The sequence below is a fragment of the Prionailurus viverrinus genome, chromosome E3 (assembly GCF_022837055.1).
Source record: "Prionailurus viverrinus isolate Anna chromosome E3, UM_Priviv_1.0, whole genome shotgun sequence".
NCBI lineage: Eukaryota > Metazoa > Chordata > Mammalia > Carnivora > Felidae > Prionailurus > Prionailurus viverrinus.
This window is the reverse complement of record NC_062576.1, coordinates 15,878,837-15,889,744: the sequence shown is the minus strand read 5'-3', so window position 1 is coordinate 15,889,744 and position 10,908 is coordinate 15,878,837. Positions and strand designations below refer to the sequence as shown.

The following is a 10,908-nucleotide window of genomic DNA, read 5'->3' as shown; positions in this document are numbered from 1 at the left end:
CACCCAGGAACCCCTATATATCTATATTTAAATCTAAAAGTAGCATACCACATGTTCCATCACCCTACTGTTCTCATTTAACACTGTCTTTTGGAGATCTGTCCGTTTCATTACATATAGAGCTCCACCTCCCCCCCCCCCCTTTAAAATTTGATAGTACAGTTGATGCTTGATCAATGCAGGAGTTAGGTCACCAACTCCCTGTGCAGAAGAAAATCCACATGTAAATTTCGACTCCCTCAAAACTTAACTACTAATAGCCTACTGTTGACTGGAAGCCTTATTAACAACATAGTCAATGCACATATTGTGTATGTTATATATACTATATACTGTTTTCTTACAATAAAGCAAACTAGAGAAAAGAAAATTTTAAGAAAACCATAAGGAGGAGAAAATACATTTACAAAACTATCACGTGCTCGCTTCAGCAAGCACATATACAATACTGTCACAAAAATCTGGTTAAGGTTATGGACAAAATGGTGCTGCCAGTGCAGGTCACTGCTCATCAAGTACAGCCCCTACTCTTCTCTATTCCTTGGTGTGGCCTACAGAGCCAAGTGCTACAGAAGTTTCAGGCAGAAGAGGAAAGGAGGATAGCAGCTGAGGAGAAAAAGAAGCAGGATGAATGGAAATACATTGAGAGAGAACTGGCAGAAGCCCAGATGACAGCATACTAAAGTGAGCCTGCCTTTCTCTGGAATGGTATGGATGAATAAAGCTTTCTGTGTTGTGTGATTCTCGAGAAAAAAAAAGTCTGGTGTAGACTACATCAAAATGAAAAGCTTCTACACAGCAAAGAACACAATCAACAAAACTAAAAGGCAATGTACTGAATGGGAGAAGATATTTGTAAATGACATATGCAATAAAGGGATAGTATCCAAAATATATAAAGAACTTATACAAGTCAACACTCAAAAAACAAATAATCCCAGAAAACAAAAAATGGGCAGAAGAAATGAACAGACATTTCTCCAAAGAAGACATCCAAGTAGCCAGCAGACACATGAAAAGATGCTCAACATCACTCTATACTATTACTATACTCATTATTATATTGTAAGAATACTGTATGTAATACATAAAACATATATTAACACCTACGTATGTTATCAGTAAGGCTTCCCGTCAACAGTAAGCTTTTAGTAGTTCAGTTTTTGGGGAGTCAAAAATTATATGCAGAGTTTCAACAGGTCAGTACCTCTAACCATCAATCACATTGTTCAAAGGCCAACTGAGATGGCTTATAACCCACTGAATAAAATGAGAATCCATTTTATTATGAGAAATTTATTATGAGAAATTTATGTTGACACAAATAAATATATAAACGAAGTAGACAGGAAAGTTCTTTTTTCAATGTTTATTTATTTATTTTAAGAGAGAGATGAGACTGGAAGCAGGGGACAGGCAGAAAGGGGGGGCGGGGCAAAGGATCCAAAGCATGCTCTGTGCTGACAGAGAGCCGGATGTGGGGCTCGAACTCATGAACTGCGGAATCATGACCTGAACCGAACTCAAATGCTTAATGAACTGAGCCACCCAGGTGCCCCAAGGAAAGTTCTTAGAGTAAAACGTCAGCTAATAAATATAGAGGAAATGATGGGGTAGAAAATCTACATTTAACAACCATCATAATTATAACTGATGATGGCAGGGGCACCTGGGTGGCTCAGCCGGTTGAGTGTCCGAATTCAGCTCAGGTCATGATCTCCCAGTTCTTGGGTTCGAGTCCCGCATTGGGCTCTCTGTGCTGACAGCTCAGAACCTGGAGCCTGCTTCAGATTCTGTGTGTGTCTCTCTCTCTACCCCTCCCCTGCTCGCTCTCTCTCTCTCTCTCAAAAATAAATAAACATTAAAAAACATGTTATCAATGGATTCTAAAACTGATGGATGAACTTTGGAAGAAAAACAGGTTTTAACATAGTCTTAAAATATCTCCCTACAAGTTACCAATTTCAAAGGTAAAAATGGTAACTTTACAGTGCAGACACCTGAAAGATTCCTCATTGATCATGTAACCAAAGTCAACATTGAACAAAGGACCTGTCCTGATAAAGACACATTATTTATATGATTTCTCTGCCAAAATGAATAACTTGAATCTAATCACGAGAAAACATTGGACAAACCCAAATTGAAGGACATTCTTCAGAATGACTATCTTACACTTTTCAAAAATGTCGAGATCATGAAAGACAAATAAAAATGGAAGAACTATTCCAGATTAAAGAAGACTAAAGATAAATGACAATTAAATGATCAACCAGGAAAAACTATAGCTATAAAAGTGATTCTTGGGACAATTGATGAAAACTGAGTAAGGGCTATAGATTAAGTAGGATTTTATCAATGTTAACTTATGTTAATTTTCCTGATTTTAATGATTTTGCTTTGGTTTCTAAGAAGATATATTTCTTCTTAGGAAATACACACTGAAATATGTAAAGTCAAGAAGCATGATGTCTGCAAAGCATGATGTCTGCAACTTAGTCTCACATTCTTCAGGAAAACTGTGTGTGTGTGTGTGTGTGTGTGTGTGTGTGTGTGTAGAGATTGAACAAATGATAAGATAAAGGAAATGAGGCAAATATACAAATTCAAGAAGCTTAAAGAATTCCAAGTAAGGTAAATTCAAAGTGATCCTCACCAAAACACATTACAATCAAACTGTAGAAAGCCAAAGAAAAAGAATGTTGAAAGCAGCAAGAGAAAACAAACTCATCACATATAAAGGATCCCCTGTAAGAATATAACTGATTTCCTATCAGAAACTATGGAGGCCAGAAAGAAGTGGGATGACATATTTGAAGTGTTGAAAGAGAAACTTGTCAACCATGAATTCTATATCTGGCAAAACTATTCTTTAAGAATGAAGGGGAAATTCATCCCCAAATAAAAGCCAAGGGAGTTCACTACTGGTAGACCTGCACTATAAGAAACGGAGGGGCGCCTGGTGGCTCAGTCAGTTAAGTGTCCCAACTGTTGATTTTGGCTCAGGTTACAATTTCACAGTCATGAGATTGAGTCCTGCATGGGGCTCTCTGCTGACAGTGCAGAGCCTGTTTGGATTTCTCTCTCTCCCTCTCTCTTTGCCCCTCCCCTGCTCATACTTTCTCAAAAATTAAATAAACATTTAAAAAATGACTAAAGGAATCCTTCAGATTGTAAAGCAAATGACACTAGACAGTAAGTTGAAGCTACATGAAGAAATAAAGAACACTGGGAAAGGTAAATGCCTAGGTAGATGTAAAAGCCAGTATTATTGTGCTTTGGGTTTGTAATTGCTCCTTTTTCCCCCTATATGATTTAAAAGGCATATACATAGGGGCGCCTGGGTGGCGCAGTCGGTTAAGCGTCCGACTTCAGCCAGGTCACGATCTTGCGGTCCATGAGTTCGAGCCCCGCGTCAGGCTCTGGGCTGATGGCTCGGAGCCTGGAGCCTGTTTCCGATTCTGTGTCTCCCTCTCTCTCTGCCCCTCCCCCGTTCATGCTCTGTCTCTCTCTGTCCCGAAAATAAATAAACGTTGAAAAAAAAAATTTTTTTTTAAAAGGCATATACATAAAACATTAATTATAAATCTGTGTTAATAGGTGTACAATTTATAAAGATGAAATCTGTGACAATAACAATAAAATGAAAGGGACAGAGATGTATAGGTACAGAATATATACTATTTTAAATAAGTTGGTATTATTCAAACTAAGTTGTTATAAATTTAAGATGTTAAATTGTAATCCCAAAACTAACCACTAAGAAAATAAATTTTAAAATATACAGAAAGGAAGAGACTCAAAATGGTAGGCTACAGAAAAACAACTAAATACCAAAAATGCAGTAATGAAAGAATTGAGGAACAAAACAATATGTATGACATACAGAAAACAAGTAGCAAAGTGGCAGAAGTCATTCTTTATTAGTAATTACTTCAAATGTAAATGGATTTAACTCTCCAATTAAAAGAGATTGGCAGAACCTGTTTTCTTAAAAACTCTATATGCTGTCTATAAGAGACTCACTTTAGATCCAAAGACAAAGAGGTTGAAAGTAAAAGGATGGAAAAATGTATTCCATGCAAAGAGTAACCAAAGGAGAGTTTGGGGTGGCTATACTATTAGAATAGATTTTACATTAGAAAAAAAGGTTACAAGAGACAAGAAGGACATTATATACAGAAAAAGATTTAATCCAACAAAATGACATAACAATTATAAGCATATATGCATCTAATGTCAGAGCACCAAGTACATATATGAAACAAAAAGGACAGAATTAAAGGAGAAATTATGGACAGTTCTACAATAATAGTTGAAGACTTCAGTATCCCACTTTTAATAGTGGATAGAGCAACCAGAGACAAGATCAATAAGTAAAGAGAGTACTTGAACAATATATTACAATCCAAGTATACCTAACAGACGTATATAGAACACTTCACCCAACAATAATAGAATATACATTCTTCTCAAATGCACGTAGAGCACTGTCCAGAGAAGAACATTTTTTTTTGCCAGAAAACAAGTCTTGATAAATTTTGAAAAATCATATAAAATATCTTTTATAATCACCATGGAACAAAACTAGAAATCAGTAACAGAAGGAAAACTCACAAAATCATGAAAAAGATTTTTAAATGCTCTCAAATAACCAATGGTCAAAAAAGAAATGACAAAGGATATCAGAAAATACTTTGAGACAAATGAAAATGAAAACACAACATATAAAACCTAAGGAATCTACTGAAAGCAGTGCTCAAAGTGAAATTTATATCTGTAGACATCTGCATTTTAAAAAGTCTCTAATTACCTAATCATACACTTTAAAGGAATTGGAAAAAGAGGCACACACTAAACCAAAGTTAGCAGAAGTAGGAAATAAAGATTAGAGTGGAGATAAGTGAAATAATGAATAAGATAACAACAGAGTATAGAAACTCAACAAAACCAAAATTTGTTTTTTTAAAAGATCAGAAAAGCTGACAAATATTTAGCTACCGTTAGTGTAAAAAGAGAACGTTCAAAATGCCCAAATCAGAAATGAAAGAGGGGATATTACTACTGGCTTTACATAGATGAAAAGGATTATAAGAGAATACTGTGAACATATGTACACCAACAAATTAAATAACCAAATGAAATGGACTAATTTTCATAAATATAAAACCTACCAAATCTGAATCACAAACAGAAAATCCAAATCTATAACTAATGAGGAGGTTGAATCAGTAATCAAAAACCGCCCGAGAAAGAAAAGCCCTGGACTTGATGGTTTTGCTGGTGAATTCTACCAAACATTTAAAGAAGTAATAACAATCCTTCTCAAACTTTTCCAAAAACTCAACAGTGAAGGCAGTGCTTTCTAAATCACTCCAACTCATTCATTGCCCTGATATGGAGCCAGACTATAGGAAAAGAAAACTATTGACCAATACCCCTTATGAATATTGATATAAAAATTCTCAACAAATTTAACAAACTGAGTTCCACAGCATATCAAAAGGATTATATACAGTGGCCAAGTGGGATATATTCCTGGAATACAACAATGGTCTTAAGAGAATAAAGGGGGAAAAAACTATCTTATTTTCTCAATTGATATAGAAAATCTTGTGACACAATGCAACACCCTTTTATGATAAAACACTCAACAGACTAGGAATAGAGTGAAACTAACTCAGTATAAGAAAGCCACATACGAGTGCTCGCTTCGGCAGCACATATACTAAGAAAGCCACATACGAAAAGCCCACAGCTAACATTCTACTCAATGGTAAAAGACAGAAAGCATTGCCACTAAAATCAGGAATAAGACAAAGATGCCTGTTTTTTTTCCAATTCTATTCAATATAGTATTGGGAATTGTAGCTAGAGCAACTAGGCAAGAAAAAGAAACAAAAGGCATCCAAATAGGAAAGGAAAAAGTAAAATTATTTCTGTCCAAAGATACGATTTTGTATGTAGAAAACCCTACATACACAGATGTATGTTAGGATTGACAGGGAAAAAAAAACTATTAGAAAAAATAAATTGAGCAATGTAGTAGTACAAAATCAACACACAGAAATCAGTTGCATTACTATACATTAACAATAAGCAACCCAAAAGAAATTAAGAAAACAGTTCCATTTATAATAACATTAAAAGGAATAAAATACTTAGGAATTAATTTATTTCAGGAGGTGAAAGACTTGTACAATGAAAACTATAAAACATTGCTGAAAGAAAGAAGAGATAAATAAATAGAAAGACATCTCATGTAAACTGGGTTGTTGTTGAGTTTTAGGAGTTCTTTATATATTCTGTATAAGAATCCCTTATCAGGTAAGTCATTTGCAAATAGTGAGTTACTTTATATTCTGTTGACTGGCCTTTGATGCACGAAAGTTTTAAATTTTGCTAAGTCCAATTTGTTTATTTTTTTCTTTTATTACCTGTGCCTTTGGTGTCATATCTAAAAATTATTGCCAAATACAGGGTTATGAAGCTTTGCAACTGTGTTTTCTTCTAAATTTTATATCCTACATGTAGGTGTTTGATCAATTTTTAATTTTCATATATATGTTAGGTAAGGACCCCAATTCATTTTCCTGCCTGTAAATTTTATGTTATCTATATTTCACAATAAAAAAAAATAGGGGCATCTGGGTGGCTCAGTTGGTTAAGTGACTCTTGATTTCGGCTCAGGTCATGATCTCACAGGTTCATGAGACTGAACCCCAAATTAGGCACCATGCTGACAGCACAGAGTCTGCTTGAGATTCTTTCTCTCCCTTTCTCTGCCCCCGACTCAAAGTAAAGAAATAAACTTTAAAAAATGTTCAAAAAAAATTAAATCTTAAAGACTATAATACCCTCTCATGATAAAAAACACCCAGTAAACTAAGAATAGCAGGGAACTTCCTCAACATGATAAAGGCCATATATGAAAAACCCACAGGTAACATACTCAATGATGAAAGATTGAAAAATTTTCCATTTAAGATCAAGAACAAGACAAGGATGCCTGCTTTTACCACTTTTTTTTTTTTTTTTGAGAGAGAGAGAGAGAGAGAGAGAGAGAGAGAACAAGCAGCGGGGGCGGAGGGGAGGGAGCAGAGAGAAGGGGACAGAAGATCCAAAGCAGGCTCTGTGCTGACAGCAGAGAGCCCAATGTGGGGCTCAAACTCACAAATCATGAGATCATGACCTGAGCTGGACGCTTAGCTGACTGAGCCACCCAGGCACCTCTCACCGCTTTGATTAATATGTTTTCATTTTTGGGGGGGTAGATTCATCTTATCTGACCCTTCTGTGGAATCTCTTTCCATTAATCCCTTTGCTTTTTCTCTCTCCTCTTAGCTTCCACATTACTCCTCTTTTGCAGTTTTCCTCTTGCTTCTATTTTTTTCCCCACTCTTCTTTTGCTCTTTTCCTTTTGACCTACCCCAAGATGAGTTTTTAGCCCTCTTTTATCTTCACTGTTTCCAATGGGACAGAGTTTCTTAAATTCAAACACAAAATACACATAAATTGAAATAACAATACAATGAATATCCATATGCCTATCAAGAACTAAACCACTAAATTCAAACTAAAGCATTGCTTCTTCAGTTAAATATAACTTTGGTGCCGCTTCCAGTAGCCTCCACCCCACCTTCTCTCAGAGGAAGAAGGCATGTGGTAGTTTGTCCCACTAATGACCCCAATGAGTCAGACCTACCAGTGTCCTCACTTTTGCTAGTCCCTTTCAACATTGACCTAGGGGTTAGCCCCTTACTTACTGTGTCCATTACCTTTTGATCTCTTCTTCCTCCCCCTAGTTCAATCTGCCACAGCTACATAGGTTAGAGGCGTCAAGAGGGCCCTTGCACTTGTTCCCAGTACCTAGTACACTTGCCCAAATATTTGCATACCAGCATAGCTAGCTCCTTTGCCCTTTGTTCAGGGTACCGTCTCAGCAGCCAGGGCTTTCCTCTCCACTCTAAAACTGCAAACTTTTAGATTGCATTTTCTGTTCCTCTTCCTTGCATAATTTTTAATTTTTTATTCATAGCAATTATCACAATCTTAAGTACTACTGTAAATAACTTGTTTATTGGCTCCTCCCTCTCCTCTAGAATGTAAGCTTCTCAGCATACTTTTGTTTTATGTGTTTTATTTTTTTTATTAAAAAAATTTTGGGGGGCGCCTGGGTGGCTCAGTCGGTTGGGCGTCCGACTTCAGTTCAGGTCATGATCTCGCGGTCCGTGAGTTCAAGCCCTGCGTCGGGCTCTGTGCTGACAGCTCAGAGCCTGGAGCCTGTTTCAGATTCTGTGTCTCCCTCTCTCTCTCTGACCTTCCCCCATTCATGCTCTGTCTCTCTGTCTCAAAAATGAATAAACGTTAAAAATAAAATTAAAAAAATATGTTTTTAAGTTTAGTTATGAGAGATAGAGACAGCACCAGTTGGGGAGGGGCAGAGAGGGGGAGACACAGAATCTGAAACAGGCTCCAGGCTCTGAGCTGTTAACACCAAGCCCAACAGGGCTCAAACTCACAAACCATGAAATCATGACCTGAGCCGAAGTCGGTCACTTAACCGACTGAGCCACCCAGGTACCACTTTATGCATTTTATGCTCTCTATCCTCAGCCTAGCACACATTAGGTGTAGAGGAGGAAAAAAATTGTCTCTCTACCCTTCTGAGTTCTTGGCTGAGACCTCTGAGGTAAAAAACAGATTAACAAGAGAGAAGCACATTGAAATTTATTAATACATATACCTCATATATACATGAGAGATAACGGGACAAGATTTAGAATGCCAACTTAAATACATTATCACGTAGACAAAAGAAAGGTGTGTGTTGGGGTAAGGTGGGTAGCTGGAGGATCAGTTATGGGAAGTGATCTGGGAAAGAAACGCAAACAAGCTTAAGGTTTGCTACGCAGATTTAAGTTAGTGTCTTCTCCATTGATGAGTCTCTTGTGATTTAGGCATCCTCTTCTAGGTACGGGGAAGGAGACATCTTTACAAATGGAGATTTCCTTTTAAATGTACATTTCCCTTACAAAAGGGTATTCATTTTCAGAGCTTCTCTGGCATCCACTTTCTCAAAATAATCCTTATGCCAAAGAGGTACGTTTTTGGATGGCATGTTCTGCTATCTCTAAGCATTTAGAAGAATTTGAGGAATGAATCAATTTCCATTTTGCAAATGATGAAGAGACAGAAGTTAGGCAACCTGTCCAAGATCACAGAGGCAGCTGTTAGCAAAGCTGGGATTTCAACCCAGGTCTACCTTCCAGATCCAGTATAGTTTTGTTTTTTCTCTGTTGTGGCGGCACTTTATGCCGTAGATGGCACCCAGGATACAGAGGCAGCTGCTGTTTCCAACATTCCTGAAATGGTAATCACGGGAACTGGATTCCGTTTAAGACTCGACCATTAATACTAGCTAACGATTATTTAACCTCGTGGGTCTCAATTATGTTTAGCTGTAAAAAACGGCTTTTAGGTCAACCAATCTCTTTAAGGTCCTTTAATTCGAACACTAAAATTCCTGACATCCGTAATGTGATAGGATTCATTGGCTTTTCAAGCGGCCTCCGTCTCCCATCCCGCGCTGCTACAGTGACCCAGGGCCCGACAGCCCCGCAGGAAGCAGGCTCTGAAGAAGACAGGGCACACCGGCTGCTCCGTCGGCTCCTGAACGCTGCAGGTCGGCACTGCAGGGCTAGCCTGGAGGCCGCCCTCTTCTCCTAGACCTCTGACACTGCGGGTGCTGTCAGTCACCCCCGCCTCCGGCTCGCGCCACCCAGCGCGGATTCCGAGAGGACCCGCAACAACACCCTCCCACTCCGCGCCCCAGGACCCGGAAATGACGTCTGTGCGTGCGTGACGAGCGCTCGCGGCGCCGGGGGCGGGGCGTAAGGGAGGGAGGGCCGGCGAGAGGGCGGGTTGTGGACTGGCGGAGCCGGGATCCACTCGAGCTACCCGTGGAGAGCGGCGGCCCGACGCCAGTGGAGCCGCAGGCCAGGTACGGAGCAGAAGGACGGGGGCCCAGGATCTCGGCTCTGGGCGGCGGGGCAGCGGCGCCGTCCGGGCGGAGGCTGCTGGGTCATTCGCCCGTGCCGTCTACCCGGCCGGGGCCGTTTCGCTTCGGTGCTTCCAGCCGCCGTCGGTCCCAACCCGGGGCCCCGCGGCGCGGCCCTGACCGGCCCCAGGCGGTCGCCGGCCGCCTTAGTCCTCGTCGTGCTGAGCCTCCCCCTTTCAAGCGTTCGTCGCCAAGTTCTGTACGGCCCGGCCCAACTCCGACGGACACACGCTTGTCATTTCCTGGCCGCCTCCTGCCACCCGTCCACCCCTCGCGGGATGGCTTCCTTTTGGCCGGCTTCCTCTTCACTGTCCAGCCCGTGCAGTTGGAGGGGACACCTGTGGTGGCGGCCCGTCGGCTCGTGCCCTGGGTCCCTCGGGGGTCCGTCCGGGTTGGCGGCTCAGACCCAGAGAGCAGCCCGGCCTTGGCAGGGGCTCTGGGGCTTCAAGAACCCGCGTCGTTCTTGGGGAGGAAAGGTCCCGGAGCCGGGAGGGTGCAGTCTTTGGTGATGCGGGGGCTTGAACGCCGGTCCTAACTCTCGCGCCGTGGTTGAGGGGGAAGTTGTGGGCCTGGAGTTAGGAGCAGAACTGGTTTAGAGGAGAGCAGAGGTGATGCCCATCACGGAAGTTTAGTCACAGGGAGGGAGGGACTCAGCTGCTTTAGAGAGTAGGTCATAGACATCTGGTGGTGCCTCAGCGCTGGTGACCAAGTCCTGTCGTTGGGAAGTGTGTCCGTGGGCTCTGATGGGCTCCTTTTACCCTTTAGATTAGATGTGAAAATTGTCAAGACGAGTTGACAGCATCACCAGGGGAGTCGTTTTTTGAATATGAAGAGTTTTTTACTTTTGT

General features: G+C 40.5%; 1 protein-coding gene across 3 annotated transcripts in view; it reads left to right on the top strand.

Moving 5' to 3' along the window:
• Positions 1-9,908: 9,908 nt before the first annotated feature.
• The window catches only part of RABGEF1 (RAB guanine nucleotide exchange factor 1), a 62,580-nt gene continuing 61,580 nt past the window's right edge, over positions 9,909-10,908 (top strand). For 2 of the 3 annotated variants that reach the window (XM_047838739.1, XM_047838736.1), the window contains exon 1: positions 9,909-10,003. The gene's annotated coding sequence lies outside the window, so the exon portion shown is untranslated. The remainder of the gene's footprint in view (positions 10,004-10,908) is intronic. The other variant, XM_047838737.1, reaches the window with a different exon arrangement.